At 36.4% G+C, this 16,140-nt stretch overlaps 1 non-coding gene across 1 annotated transcript; it reads left to right on the forward strand.

Annotated features, from left to right (window-relative positions):
• Nucleotides 1–13,388: 13,388 nt before the first annotated feature.
• Nucleotides 13,389–13,552, forward strand: LOC119808600. Its single transcript, XR_005284520.1, has one exon. It is a non-coding gene; the product is annotated as a U1 spliceosomal RNA (small nuclear RNA).
• The last annotated feature ends 2,588 nt before the right edge of the window (nt 13,553–16,140 follow it).

The raw sequence follows: 16,140 nt of genomic DNA on the forward strand, positions 1-16,140 counted from the left end.
TGCTCATGAAACCTTATCATGTACTAATACACGGTTGGAGCTTGGCATATTCTGGCAGAGGGGGCGTCATTGTCTTCATTGTATATTTATAGATGAGCCTTTCCTGTGGATAGTCTCTGTTTCATACTCACACAAACTATCCTGGTTTCAGCGCACAAACAAATAGGAATGAAGAGAAATAAGAAGTCACTGGTGGTGTGAGAGTAATAAATATACCTTATATACATTTATCCAATTGTAAAATGCAAATTGAATTAGTAAAGCACAAGCAGTTACTGTGGTAGGTGTCTGCAATCTCAGCACTTTTGATGCAGAGTCAGGCTGATCTCTCAGTTTGAGGCTAGCATGGAATATAGAGCTGCATAGAGTACTAGGTCAGTCATGGATAGTGAGAACTAGTATCAAAAACCAAAAATGTCACATTAAAAATATTATCACCTTCCCATCAGAATTGAACAGAACATGTGTAGCTATAGTTACTTCTGAAAAAAAAAAATGGGATACATATGCTAACGCATAGTCCTTAAAGAATTCTGTGACATCATGGTCTAGAGTGATGATACCACTATGCATCCCAAACGTGTCTGAGTTGTCTATGGGACTTCTCACTCCTGACTACTGCAGAGTGGAACTTTCAGAGTTATAGAAACTTAGACAGCAAAGTAACTAATGTTATTTTAAGTTCAATGCCTCTGTTAACTTTGATATGTACCTCTTCATACACCTTTTAAATCATGCAAAACATTTTCCCTGTATCTGTCATCTTTTTTTGAACCTGTCAATTTGAAGGAATGATTTATATTTTCAGATGCCATGTGATGTTCACTTTAGAAATTTAAATATATTTTCTAGAATTATTTTCAACATGCTAACTTCATTGACTAAAACAATTTTAATTAACACCATCAAACAATTAAGTAAACAAACTGATGTATATTTTATCACATTTTTCCTTTTACTTTATATCTATCTTCATTTTTAATCTACAGATAATGAACATTTATCTTTGTGGAACAATGTATGATATTTTATCATGGTTGATTACCATATTTTATTATTATTGCTCACAACCTTACATATTTATATTTTCTCTGTAATGAGAACAATAAAATTTTGCTTCCCCAGCTATTTTGAATAATGTGATTTAATATTTTGACTAAGATTACTGATTTTAATTTGAAATTATGTTTAAGGAGTCTGCTTTAGTTTGTTTCCCTGTTGCTATGATAAAACACCACTCAAAATTAAATCAGTGGAGTAAAGAGTTTATTTGTCTTACACTTCATAACTGTCCATAACTAAGGGAAATTGGGGCAGTTACTCAAACAGAAACCTGAAGAGTGGAACTAAAGCAGAGGCTGTGGAGATACACTACTTACTAACTTGGTCCCCAGTATGTAGTGTGGAGCTGCGGGCTGGCTTTTTGTCCTGCCTGGATCCCACATGGTTAGCTTATGCCCCGAAATAACAACACACAAACTGTATTCTTTTAAATACTGCCTGGCCCATTATTTTCAGCCTCTTACATCTTGACTAAACCATATCGAATAATCTGTGTAACACCACAAAGTGGTGCCTTACCAGGTAGATTCTAGCGTACGTCCATCTTGGGCTGGAGCTTCATCGCATCTGGCATCTCTCTCTGGAGAGGTATGGTGGTCTGTCTCACTTAGGAGAGGCGTGGCATCTTACTGATCCTTCTACCTCACTTCCTCTTCCTGTTCTGTCTACTCCACCCAAGGGCCGGTCTATCAGATGGGCCAGGCAGTTTCTTTATTAATTATCCAATGAAATCATCAGATAGATAGAAGACACACCTACATCACCAGTATAATGGATTAATTAAAAATACTGCAGGACCCCTGGGAGAGGAGCCACATGGTGGCGGGGCAAGAGACAGACAGATAAGCGATAAGCACAGCATATAGAGTTAGTGGGTTATGGAAGGGAAGAAGGAGAAGGAGAGGAGAGGAGAAGAGAAGAGAGGAGAGGAGAGGAGAGGAGAGGAGAGGAGAGAGAGAGAGAGAGAGAGAAGAGAGAGAGAGAGAGAGAGAGGAGAGAGAGAGAGAGAGAGAGAGAGAGAGAGAGAGAGAGAGAAACAGTAGGGCCAGGGGAGAATGGAGCGAGACAGAAGCTGCCTCTTTGAGAGGGAGACAGAAAAGGAAGATACTCAGGCTAAAAGCTGAAGGAAGATCTGCCTGCCTCAGTGGATGCGGGAGGGAGTGGGAAGGGCTTGTCTCTTAAAGGAACAGGACAGATTTTTACATTCCCATCTCTTTTTTATAATAAAAAGGCAGGAAGTTAGGCACCACAGGTTAAAGGAATTGGGACAGCAAGTCCTCAAGTCCACTTCCTATTTTTTGTGGGCATCATCTTTGGGAGGGGGCTGAGAAATCTGGGTGCTAGTCACATCTTGGCATAGCTGGTCTGTTTGTTTCTGTCCAGTATTTGTCCTATGGAAATGTCTGGTGTCTTTTATGCCTGTTTTAGGTGGAACCTTCAATTCAGCAACCTGGAACTCACAAGAATTCTTTGGGTTTATGAAAACAGAAGTTTTAGACATATATATTGTATAAACAGTAGCATATTTATTTCAGAATGAATGTGACAGATATTTTTGCACAATAAAAAGTATTTTTAAGACTATGGAAGGCAGCATGAGAGAGAAATTTGATAACTTGTATTTATACTCACGCCTTTATAACTTACAGGTACACACCTTAATTACATGTCCTTGTAATTTACTGAAATTTGTTTGGTGAGGTTGTCCTTTTAAACTGAAAAAAAACCTCTCAGCTATCAAACTGCATCAGAGATCATTGAGTAGGATGACATTTTACTTGAGTTACTGATTAAAAAACGACAGAGTACTTATGTGGTTGGCACCTAGGGCTACTCTTTAGGGTCCTCCATGGTTGTTGAACATCGTATTTGCCTTTAGCTGTTTAGCTCAGGGCCTGTCAGGCTGCAGAAGATCCTGTGGCCTAAGAAATCTTTAGGAAGACAAGCCTACCTTTACCTGGCTGTCAATTCCCATGATTCTGTCCACTGTCTGGTATTCTTCAGTTTATATGAACAGCCGTTTTGCCAAGTGGTCAGCAGCACTTGGCAGTTGAAGCAAATTGTGAATGGAAGTTGTTCTGTGCACATTTGTCTTCTGTCTTATTTGGAGGAAGTAGAATGCTGCTAGTGGCCAAACTGTCTCTCTTTGATATGAAAAGTTTTTAATAATTAAATATATAAATGCCATATTCTCCAAGTCTCTGAACAGTTGAGGGCTGTTTATTAGGTGTAAATACTGTATAGAATCTTCCTGGAGAGCTGAGTCCCAGCTTGAGTGTACTGGGTCTCAACTTAACAGGTAAGATTTATACTCATAAAAAGACAGAAGAAAAAACTGCTTGTGATAGAAGGCTAACAGCAGAACTGACAGCAGTAGAAAGCATCTTAATATATTTTTAATCAGGGTTGGATTAAATATAAAGTATTTTATAAGAGACTTAAAGTACATACCAGTTTAAAACATGAGATTTGTTTTTGTAGTCTGAAATTGGATGAATGAACAATTACAACATTTAACAAAAACATAGCTGCATTTAAGTTACATGTATGAAAACACGTACACAGAGTAAATAGGAATTGGGTAAAATAGATGCTCTTGGTGTGCCCTACCAAAGGCATGCCACTGCACAAAACACATATGCAACAGAGTCAACAAGAGGAATTTAGAGACAAAAATATAAGTAAACTGTGGGGAACAAGTACGGTATACTTCAGTAAAGATGGCAGGACTTGGTCACCAGACCTGGGTATCGGTTACGATGGTAGTGAAGTCATCTGACCTCAGTCAAAATGGCAGCAGTCACATGTTGCATGGAAAAGCCACAACTTTGAGCTGCAGGGAATTTAATGTCAATAATAAGAGAGGTCTAGAGGTGTGATTTGTCCTGTACCTTAGTCGCCATGCTACAAGCCTCAGTGGGGAGCAAAAGGCTGGAATTTTAAAAAGCTGCCTTGTGGATGTGACCAATCTTGTTGGTAGCAGTAGCAGTGGCAGAGACAGTTTGAAGAGACTCCTTCCATTTGCCTGTGTACTGATGTAGATGGAACGGCTGGGCTGTGTCCCACCACCCGGCTAGCTTTACACCTGAAATAATTACATGGAAACTGTATTCATTTAAACATTGCCTGGCCCATTAGTCCTAGCCTCTTATTGACTAATTCTCACATCTTCCTTTAACCCATATTTAGTCATCTGTGTAGCATCACGAGGTGGTCGCTTACCAGGAGAGATCTTAACCTGTGTCTGTCTTGGAGAGGAGAAGCATGGCGACTGCCTATGGTGACTGCCCAGCACTCTATTCTGTTTATTCTGCCTACCTAATTTTTTGTTCTATTAAAGGGCAGAGGCAGTTTCTTTATTAACCAATGAAATTAACACATAGACCCTCCTCCATCATACTGACAGTTGTTAGAAAGCTCCTATAAAAGTGGAGCCAGCAGGACACTGGCAGAGTGAGGGCAGGAGGTGAAGAAGTAGGGTATTAAGGCCTATGGTTTTATGGCCTCTAAAAAACACTCATTCCAGGGGGGGTGGACATGGATGGCTTGCTTTCCATAGCTTAAGCTGTGAAAACCCATGAAAAATGGTGACACCACAGGCCTATAATGGAACATCTCCCCCATAGGCAGGGTGTAAATTGGCTTGAACACCACAGGACCCATGGGAGAGTATCCTTTGCCCCCAGGTAGAGTGCTACAGCCTAACTGGATTTGTTTGGGGTGAATCGAAAGCCAGAGAGGCTAGAGGCTACTCCGAGCAGCCTTTCATGATGAGAGAAAAAAAAAGAAAAGAGAACCAAAAGAAAAAAGAAAGAAAAACTGAGGGCCCCTGGGCCCCTAGTTGAATGCACTGCACAGAGTGTGCTTGCTAGCATGGGACGAGTGACCCCAGGTCAGTCCTGTTACGATTTTAGCTAAGGGAAGCAATCCAGAGATTAATGTCAGAGAAGTGTTCAATCATCAGTGGTTGGGGGCTGTCCCACCATTTCTAGGAACACCAGAAGATTGCTGAAAGCTCACCGATCAATTCTTTGGGTTCAGAGAAATGGCTAAGCTGGCCAAAATGGGGAAAACTAACCAATGGAAGTGTTGTGCATAGAAATCATGCTGTAGAAAAAATGCTCAGGCATATGGAACATGTGGTTGTTGTGGAAAAAAATTACCTGTTTCCAGATTCTGGCCCTGAGAGAGGAACACAGGGTAGGAGAGCCTCCTGAGTTTCACAGCGCCATTATAATGGATTAATTGAAAATGCTGCTGGATCCCCAGTCAGGGAGCCACATGACATCGGATGAGAGACAGACAGATAAGCACGGCCTGCAGAGTTAGTGGGTTGTGGAAGAGAAGAAGGAGGAGATAAGAGCAGAGAGAGAGAAAAAACCAGAAGGGGGAAGAGGAGAATGGAGAAATCCAGAAGCTACCTTTTCTAGAGGGAGATGGAAAATGAAGAGACTCAGGCTGCAAGCAGAAAGGAAGATCTGCCTGCCTCAGTAGATGGGGGAAGGAATGGGCGGGGCTTGTCTCTTAAAGGGACAGGACAGATGATTACACTCAGTCAATTATATTTTTTAATGTGACCCAGGACTGTCTAATAAGAAATGGTACCAATCACAATGGGTCTTCCCACATGAATGCAGGTGTGGAGTTATGACACAGTCTAAACCTCCCAATGTTCTACACATTCATATTTGGAGTTTTGGTGTTTTATTACTTTTTTGATTATTTGTTTGCTTGTATATATCTCCAAGAAACATGTTTTGATTTGTATACTTTAGAAATACTCAAGTATGTTCAGTTAAAATAGAGAAAGTAGTACATATATGACTTTTTCCTCGTTAATGTTTCATGTAAATATCTGGATACTCACAGGTAATAATGAATAGCTCTATGGAAAATAAAAGCTAAATTAACAGCTAACTAAAATAAGAAAGAAAGAAAGAAAGAAGGGAAGGAGGGAGGGAAGGAGGGAGGGAGGAAGGAAACTTGTGTTGTGTGTGTACATATCCTAACAGTTCAATCAGATGGAAAAAATTCTTCAGTTGAAGTTTTCTCTTTCAAGTTGATATAAACTAGTAAACACAAAAACTTTCTCTCCCTTTACTGTATCTATATTAAATTTCACATTCTTGCACATTCTTCAATCCCTCTCCAAGAATGTTTCTCATATGGCCAGTTCCATCCTCAGCTATGTTTATCTGAGGTAAGTTGTTGGGGACCAGCCTTAACAAAAATACTTCTTGCCACTATAGAGGTGTGGGAATTTAGAAATATAGTAAAGAACATGAAGATGCAAATGAAAATAATAAAATGGAGAATCATATAGGATAGTATCAGGAGGGAATTCACGAAAACTTAAATTTGCCCACATTTAATTTCCAAATGATTTAAATACCCCTGACCCCAAAAGGTAGGAGTAAGATAAAACTGCATTAACATGATACAAAGAAATGAACATACCAATAGAAGGCTTTCGGCTTCATTCATAGTTAAACATTCTGTTGCTAGGACAAAACAAGTCATGCTCAAACACTATACCAAAACATTCTGTAAGCAAACCACTCCCAGGGTGGAATCCAACATTATCTCCTTTAAGGAAACTGGAACTTAGTAGGATTCATAGACTTTTGTTTGAGATAGAAGCATATCTACTTCTCCGTACTTGAAATCAAATGTCTGATGACCAGTAACACCTGTTGATGATAACATTGAGAAAGCAGAACTCTCTGACCTAAATCTAGATGGTACCTTTGTTTGAGGTAGAAACACAATAATATTGAAAAAATAGAGGTAAATTTCAATTCTCTGCCCTTTGGTCAATGTGGAAATAGGCACACATTTTTGGGCCTCCCCAGTAAGTTCTCCATAATACTTACAAAATGCAGAACTGCATATAACAAACTCAGATCTGGCTTCATTACCTACTTTCAAATTCATTTACAGAGTCACTACTTTAAAGTCTCAAATAAGTGCAACTTTCAAATATTAGGGCAAGAACTTATTTTGTGAATCACTATGCTACCTAAATACCCTTCATATAAAAATGTGAAAGGATATAATACACCAAGCCTCATGACAAAATTAAGGGTAATAATTTAATGCTAGGGAATATGTTTATAGGGATGAAGTGTTATAATCAGAAAAATAATTTTAGTGATAAAAGAAGAAACTTGTGAAAATCAAAAAATCTTCAGGTTAGATACAAAAGAAGTCATACTTACCATAGGGGCACAGAAGGAAATTAGCAATTTTATTTAGTGATTTCAATATTTATATCCCCATAATTGGTGTAATAATTAAGCACATTAAAATTAATAAGGGAATTTAAATGATCTATATATTATTTTAAATTAACTTATTACTTTTAATTGCAATTAAATTTAATGACAATTAAAATTAATAAGGAAAAGCCGACTGAATAATAGTATCTATCAACTCAATCTAATCTGTACGTCCAGAATGTTACATCTACTCTAAAATTGATCAAGATCATGGAGGAAATTCATTAAGAAAGTATTGCCTGATAACATAACAAATAAGGCTTTATCTACCTATGTACATGGTGATTAGATTTTAGGCTATGTGGTGGGAATCAGATGGGGTCATTATACTCATTAATGTGAACAAAATAAAAGTAAATATCATATTTTTATTCAATTATACTAGTAGTTATTAAAAGAAAATTATATGTACTAATGATTTTTATTGGTCAAAGAATAAGGAATAAAAACAGTTGTCCAATGTTCAACCTTAAACAGTTAAAGAATGTCAGATTAAAGCAGAAGGTAGTGTAAACAGAAAGCATATATGAGAGGAATAAATGGATTGATATTTTATTTGAAAAATCAAGGGAAAGACAGTTTTATAGCCAGATGAACCAACAATAAAAAAGAGATTATAAATCACCAATATTAGAAATGAGATATGACATCACTCCAAATCTTAAATTCCACTATCATAACATGGATTATTATTAAGAACATTATGTTTATAGACCAGATATTCAACATCACATTGACTATTTGAACATCACAACAGGTTTCTCAGGTACAATCACATAAGTTGCCTTAATAAACACACTTAATAAACTACATTAGAAGTTAAATAAAACACACAGAAAAATTTAGGATGAGATACATTCCTTAGTAGTAGGCTAACAATTTAAAATGAAAGCAATAATTTTTAATTAACCTGTTCATGATATAGAAGAAGAATAAACAATGTGCAAACAGCATTTCTTTGAACATAAAGGTATAAGAAAAGACAGGAAAATATCAAGCATATTTGTAACAATAACAAGTAAATAAATGAAGGCAATTTCCCTCATGAATTCAAAACTATCTGCGAAATCTTAACAACTATTCTTCAGAATTAATAATCGCAATACGTGTTCAAATGTAATCTATCCCAGAAGCTCACGGTGAGTAATTGCCATATTCTAGCATGACTACATGAAACAATGGCAGTTTTAGATGTTAAGAAAAATAAATTCACAACATAAAATATTTCCATAATTTATTCTAATATCATTGTCATGGAATCCAGCAATTCCAACAAGATAATTTTTAAAAAAACATATATATCTACAAGAGATTTAAAAATATTTTCTTAAAATCATTGTAAACCAATAAACCAAAATGAATGTTAGTTATATGTAGTGAAAAATTTGATATACTTATATAAGACATCATATAACACTAACAACAAATAATTTTCTCAAGAAAAGAACATACATAAATCTAAATATTCATCTCAAGACAGTAACATTAGTTACTGTCAGGTAAACCCTAACTTACTATTTATATAAAACTCTATGAAATACAGCTTTAATGTTTAATGTAATGAGAATCAGTCTAGGCCATGGGTGGAGGAAAGGAGTATAAAGATGCTGAGGCTGTAGAAATGATCAAGGAAAACTTGGTCATTTGGGTAGTTACAAGGTTTTACATTTTTAAATGTGCTTTTAATTAAAACAGAAATTTATTGCTTTGTCTCCTCTTATTCCTGCATCCAGCGCCTGCCACGCCTTGCCCCTCGCCCCTCTCAAATGGACAGCCTGTTTTTCTTTGTTATTGTTTATGAGGATGTGTGTATGTGTATACTCAAAATATATAAATATATTCTGCTAAATCTGTTTTTGTTTTTTGTGTGTATTGCATGGGTGTGAGTTCAAATTACATAAATGCTAATTTACAATTTACTAAGTCCATTGTGTGTGTGTGTGTGTGTGTGTGTGTGTGTGTGTGTGTGCATGCGCGCGGCGCGTGCATTGGATATATGTATTTTAAACTGTGAACTTAAAATGAATTCTGCGTATGTGTGTGTGTGTGCATGTTCATGTGTCTGTGTGAAGAAGTGGGTCTGCCGTGGCACTTGTGTGGAAGCCAAAGGACATTCTGCAGTATGTCTGCAGTATGTGAGCTTCCTCTCTACTTTGTTTCAGCAAGCCCCTCTCTCTCTCTCTCTCTCTCTCTCTCTCTCTCTCTCACACACACACACACACACACACACTCACACACACATTCTTCTGCTCATGTAGTATTTTAAATGTAATAAGGTAAATAAATTTTTGTTGTTGCTGTTGTTTTCTGATCTCATTTATTTGGAATTCTAAATGTCCCCTCTTTGATTTGCTGAGCTGACTATCACTCTTCTGAATTTTAAAGCTTATGTTTCATTTAACTATAGTTATAATCTAATTCTGTTTAATTGATTTTTTTGTTTGATATACATACATACAGGGATTTCTGTTGTCTTTTGGATTTTTAAAATTATCTATATTTATTCAATTTTTTAAGTCTGAATTGATTACGGTGAAGTTGCAGTGTTTCTCGTCCTCACTGGCTGCAGCGGCTGCTCTATACACTCATCTTGCCTGTGTGGTACTGTATATGATATCAGTATCAACAAGTACAGAAGATTAACTGATGAAGCAACTACAATTGGTGGGTCTGCTTACCAGGAAAATATGAAAATTGCCGGTTGAGACTGATCCTCCCTTCAATTTTGTTAGTAATAACCCTCAAGGAATAAAAGAACAAGACTGTACTGAATATACTAATACATTAGTTGCTAAAAGTGGAAATGGAAATAAAACAAACAGTGCTGGACTAGCAGTTAGTATGAGAGTAATGGAGGGAAATAGCCAAGGGAAAGGAGAAGGGAGCAAACAATATAGTGCCAGCAAAAGTAAGAGCAATAAGACAATAAGATTAAAAGAAGTATAGTCGGAGGACACAGAGAAATCAAACTGGTACTGACCTGAAACTTGTCTCCATAGTCACTAGCTTTCAGAGTTCCAGAAGGTGCTCTATGGGCTGATGAAGGAAAAAAAAGACATCAACAGTCTCACCCAACTGTGAACCTTGAAAACCAAAACAATTATCTGCCTGGCAAGATTGTTCATGATATAACAGAGGCATTGTGTTACAGAGGTTGCCAACAGTTTATCATAGGACTTAAGGGCTAATCCAAAGAGGGACCTCATCATTCCTGATACTAAAAGCCTTGAGTAATCACAGATCTTACTATAATTATCTTTCTAAAGAGATATAGTAATAATTGCCTTTTAATTATGTATTCTCATGTCCATAGGCTAATGAGACTTTCACCTGTCATTTAAAGAAGCTTCTTAATTCAGGCAGCTTATACAGAGACTCCTTGCTGGCCAAAGTAAATAGGTGATGTGTCTGGAGTCCTCCCTAAATATAAAACTTATATCACAATACTTCTCCCTTTTCCCAAGGCTGAGAGACCATTTCTGGATGATGTGGCAGACGAATTATAAAAGCCACAGGCTAGGAAAGATGGCTAGGAAATTATGACTCCTGAACATGATGGGATCATTGAACTCCTGGACTCACAGCAGCTGTTGCTACTGGCAGAAGACCTTAATAAGATCAAAGAAGTCAGCGATTCCACACAGAAATGAAGAGAGTCATAGGCCCCACATCTAGCTGAGAAGCTGTTAGCAGATAATGACTATTAGGAAAAAAGAGATAGTTTTCTTCTTCAGGGTATCTCATGGTGGATTGTCCGTTCCAGTAGGTGGCACTCTATAGCTGTGCACATAGGGACAGTGCTAATTGGATTAAATGGGTCATAAAAAACAAGCAAACAAACAAAAAAAGAAAGGTTGGTGGTGACGAAGATAGAAAGGAAGAAAAGATGAAAGGAAGGGATGGAGGGAAGGAAGGGAGGGAGGGAGGAAAGAAGGGAGAGAGGGAAGGAAGGAAGAAAGGAAGGAAGGAAGGGATAGAGACAGAGACCTAGAAAGGGAGGGAGGGAGGAAGGGATGGAGAGATAAAAGAAGGAAGTAAAGAACTTAGTTGAAAGGGGATGTATGTGTGAGAGTGTCCAGGAGAAGTTGCAGCATGGTCTGGAGGTAGATGTCATCTAAATACATTGTATTCATGTATGAAATTGCCAATAAATGTAAAGAAAAGTAAAATAAAATAAAAATTGAAAGCTGGTCTACAAAAATAACACATAAAAAAGGAAGTTTAAAAGCATAAGATCCTATTCTCTTAGAATGTATACCTTGCTCAGCCTAGATGTAGTAGGGACTTGGACTTTCCACAAAGCAAAGTGCCTTACCCTCTCTTAGGAGTGGGTTGGGGTGAGAGGGTATATGAAGGAAATGGGAGGAGCAAAGGGAATAAAATTTGGATTGGTATTTTTTTTAAATCTTTAAAAAAGCATAGAAAAATAAAAAGAAAAAAATAAAGTTTAAAGTAAACATTTAAATTTATGTTTTAAAATAACTATAATAGCCATATATTACACTGGGAAAAAGAAAAAAATAGAATTAAATAAAAACAGATACAAATTTTTAACTATTATTCATTTTATTTTGGGATTGATTTTATTTCCTGTCCATCAAGTGTGTCACTCTCATGGGAGAAGCGCAAAATGTCACTCCCCATCAACATGCCTTTCCTTCTCAAGCCGTAAGATTTGGTGCTTTCTGAAAAGAGTTTCACCTTTGCATTGCAGTTCCCTTAACTGATGATCATTGTATTATTTGCCCAGCAACCAGAACATATAGTTCATGAACAGGACAGATACTATTTCTCCAGGCAGAAATATTATTTTGAATATTAAAAAGAACAGACTAAAACTTATAAATGTTTTTACAGAATATTCAGATAACCCAAATAATTTTAAATAAATTCGAGTCTTTCAGGTTTTTCTACTAATCATCTTAACTAAATACAAGTATTTTAGGTAGTATTTGTAAATGTTACCATCACCAAATCAAAATAATCATTGATGTTCAACGGGTGGCAGTGGCACATCCCTTTAATCCCAGCACTTGGGAAGCAGAGGCAGGTGAATCTTTGAGTTTGATACCAACCTGGTCTACACAGTGAGTTCCAGAACAGCGAGAACTGTTTCACAACACTATTTTGAGTTTTGCAACTCATTTGATATATATTTACACACACACACACACACACACACACACACACACACACAAACACACACACACACATATCATCTCCCAAATTTATAATACAGGTTGTTTTGTGAGTCAGACAGTTTAACTATTCAATACCTTTAAAAAAACATGAATTTTAATACCATAAGAGATTGCAACATAATCTCATTTATCTACCTTTTAAAAGAAAGATGTTTTCTAACTACATTAATAGCAAGACAAGTAGCAATCTTTTACTGAACTATGATTACAGAGCTATGGTTCTTAAAGGATCTCCTCCCCATCACTCTCCTATGGTGCCAATGATTAGTGGTTACAATTATTTGGACGATAAATAAGGTGTTCTGTGATGCAGGAAGTTGATGACTTATCTCACTTAAAACTTGTATCCAATTCATATGATTATACAACCACTGGCATAATTCTGCATCTGTTTTAATATTTTTAAAAAAGAATTATTTGGAAACTCTAGTACTTGATGATCCAGAGCTAACTTGTCTGAAGTGTGATCAACACTCTCCACCTCTTCACATGCTTTAGTTCTGTGACATTGGAATTGCCTTGTGTGTCTTCCTTTATTAGACAGCTATTTTAATGCTCTCTTTCCATTTTTGAAGCATCCCATACTTGTTATCCATATGATTCAGACATATGTCAGTGAATATTTAAACCAAGCAAGCCATAATTTTATTTGACTATTAAAGTTAGTAATTTATAGTCTGTATTTGTGCGAATACATGAGTTTTAATTCCTCACTTGTGAAATTAAGATAGTGAGACTTGTATGCCACTCCTTAGCATATTTAAAATGATCAATACTTGATTATAATTTAAAAATTAACAAGGGCTTTACAAATGCAAATTACTACTCATATAAAAATTGATTTTTAATACTTCCCAGACAGGAGAGATATTATGATCATGAAAGTAATTTTCAAAGGGTGAGGTTTACTAATCTCATTCCTGATGTGCTGACCCCTGCAATTACCCCAAATGCAGGAAACTCAGCTGCATAATTTGTGGTAATGGAGGATAGCATCCATGCTCTTCTATTTCAAAAAAATAATGATTTTAAAATATATTCATCCTAATATATAAGCATGAATATTTTTGAAATTATCCTGAAGAAGCAGTTTTTCTATTTTCTTCTTTAGCCAAAGAGTTATATTAGTAATTACTTAGTTTGTAAAATTTTTGTGTTTATAAAAAATTTAGAAAAAAAATGTAATGGTTATAAAATATTGAAAAAGTTTTTTCAATAAAATAATTAAAAGTAGAACTTCACTCTATGCTAAGTCCAAGGTCCTCCCAACTCCCCCCAGGTCCAGGAAGGTGATCGACCAAGCTGAGAAGGCTCCCACAGAGCCCGTCCATGCAGAAGAATCAGAGCCCAGCGCCATTGTCCTTTGCTTCTCAGTCAGCCCCGCTGTTGGCCACATTCAGAGAGACGGGTTTGGTCGCGTGATCGATCAGTCCTTGGCCTTGAGAGGGAGGGAGGGGAGGTATGGGTGGAGGGAAGGGGAGGGAAGAGGGAGAAGGAGGGGAGGGAAGGGGGAGGAGGAGCGGAGGGAGGGGGGAGGAGGAGGGAAGGAGATGGAAATTTTTAAATATAAAAAAAAATTAACCATGAGAAAAATAATAATAATAATAAAAAAAGTAGAACTTCACATACATAGAATCATTCTTTTTCATCTTGTGTCTTGTTTCCAATTTTTAGTCTCTAGTTATAAATGAAAAAACATTAGGTCAGAATATCTACATCATCCTTGTTACAGACTATAAACAATACAGAAAATTGTCTCATACTAGTTAGTGATGGAAATTAAAAATTAGTATTTATTTTCAGAAGATATGTTATTTCTAGCTATTTCCCGTCTTCTTTATCATCATCATTATCATCATTGACAACATTTTTGGTATTGTTTTGGATAATCCAAATCTGGGATGATGCAGTCAGGGCTTACTACATTAGCTAATATTACAAAATACCTAAATATCCATTACATTTTACTTGTTAAACAGTACCGGGTGAGTTTTATTTCAGTAAGAACCTTGAGTAACAGGAAAGAGCCTGTAATGTTTAAGTTGTGACCTCAGTGAGCAAACAAAGGAACAACTGAATCTGTTTAAAGTGTTCAGTTTCTTGAAACTCACACATTCTATTCAGGTAGCAATTTCTTACATGAATAAGTTAGCATAATTGATTTTTGACAAAAATTCTGTAGACCTGCCCATTTCCTCTTGAAATTTTGTACCTAATTAAACCATTTGTTGTGCCCCTAAGTGAACCCATCACCAAATTTCTCATATAATGAGTAGCTCTTGGTCCTATCTTGAGAAAAGTTCCTCTATGCTGACAATTGTGTATCCTGTTGAAAAGCCTGGAAGGAAGTACCAGAAGCACAGGAATGTATGCTTTTTATACATCACAAGGATGAGTGGGAATTAAGTGTACTAAATGTGGATTTGATCAGTTCAGAAACTATGTGTCTAGATCTGGGTGTTCTCTTCAGGGAAGTTTTAGTCACCATTCTTCAGAAAAAATACACACACACACACACACACACACGCACACACACACACACACACCGCGCATGCCAAATGCTGAAATGCTGAAATACGATCCTCATTGAAATTGTAGGCAATGACTTTTCTACAGCCAAGAGGGATTAATTATTATTAAAAATGGTAAAATTCTGCTCATCAATAAAATTTTCTTATAATCTATGGGCACCAGGAATATGATGGAAAATAATTTTCTCATATTTATGTGTTTAAGCAGCTGCCAAGAATTATACACTGATGGAATAATGACATGAGACAGTAACTCTGAATTTTTCTTTTAACATCATGCTTGGATTTAGAGGACAGAGCCATTGTCCCACTCAAAAGCCAGCTTTGATTTCTAGATGAGTCATGATTATTATTCTAATTAATATTCAGAGAGTCTTACCCACAGAAAACCTGTCCTCATAAGTGATAATTCTCTTTTCTTGGTAATCCAATCTGGATAATTCTATTTTCCTCTTTAGACATATAGATGTCCAGGGTTCCTTCATTTTCTGAAGATGAGTATTTCCTGTAACGATAAGAACAGAACCCTGCCCCAACCCTTTTGAGGTTTCCTTACCACCTGATTTGTTGTCACCTCTGTGAATGAGCTGTCATTTCTCTTTCTCAAGAGATTTCTTTTTTTTTCAAGCCAAATCTTTATTAATTTTGATGATATCCATAATTTTCTTCTCCTGTTGAAACAAAAGCCAAATCTCTTCTCCAATGCAGCATATCTCCTGGCTTCCAGTGTGAGGTCAGCACGTACTTGAAATACAACTGGCTGATTTAATTCAACAGGCTTTTCTATTATCCAATGTCTCTCTCCAGCCATTGTCCCTTTCTCATTAGTGTTAAGAAAATTCAAGGTTAATAAGGCATTATGTAATCTATTTCTGGGGGTATTTTCCATCCCGTTCTATTTGTTCAACATATTCTTTATAGTTTGATTTGATGTTTCTATAACTGCCGGACCTGTAGGAATGTTTGTTATACCTGTAATATACTGTATATTATGATAAGCAAAAATCTGTTTCATTTTCTTGGAAACATATGCTGGAACATTATCTGTCATTATTTGTGCAGGTTTAC

This window comes from Arvicola amphibius, chromosome 2 (genome assembly GCF_903992535.2).
Source record: "Arvicola amphibius chromosome 2, mArvAmp1.2, whole genome shotgun sequence".
Taxonomy (NCBI): domain Eukaryota; kingdom Metazoa; phylum Chordata; class Mammalia; order Rodentia; family Cricetidae; genus Arvicola; species Arvicola amphibius.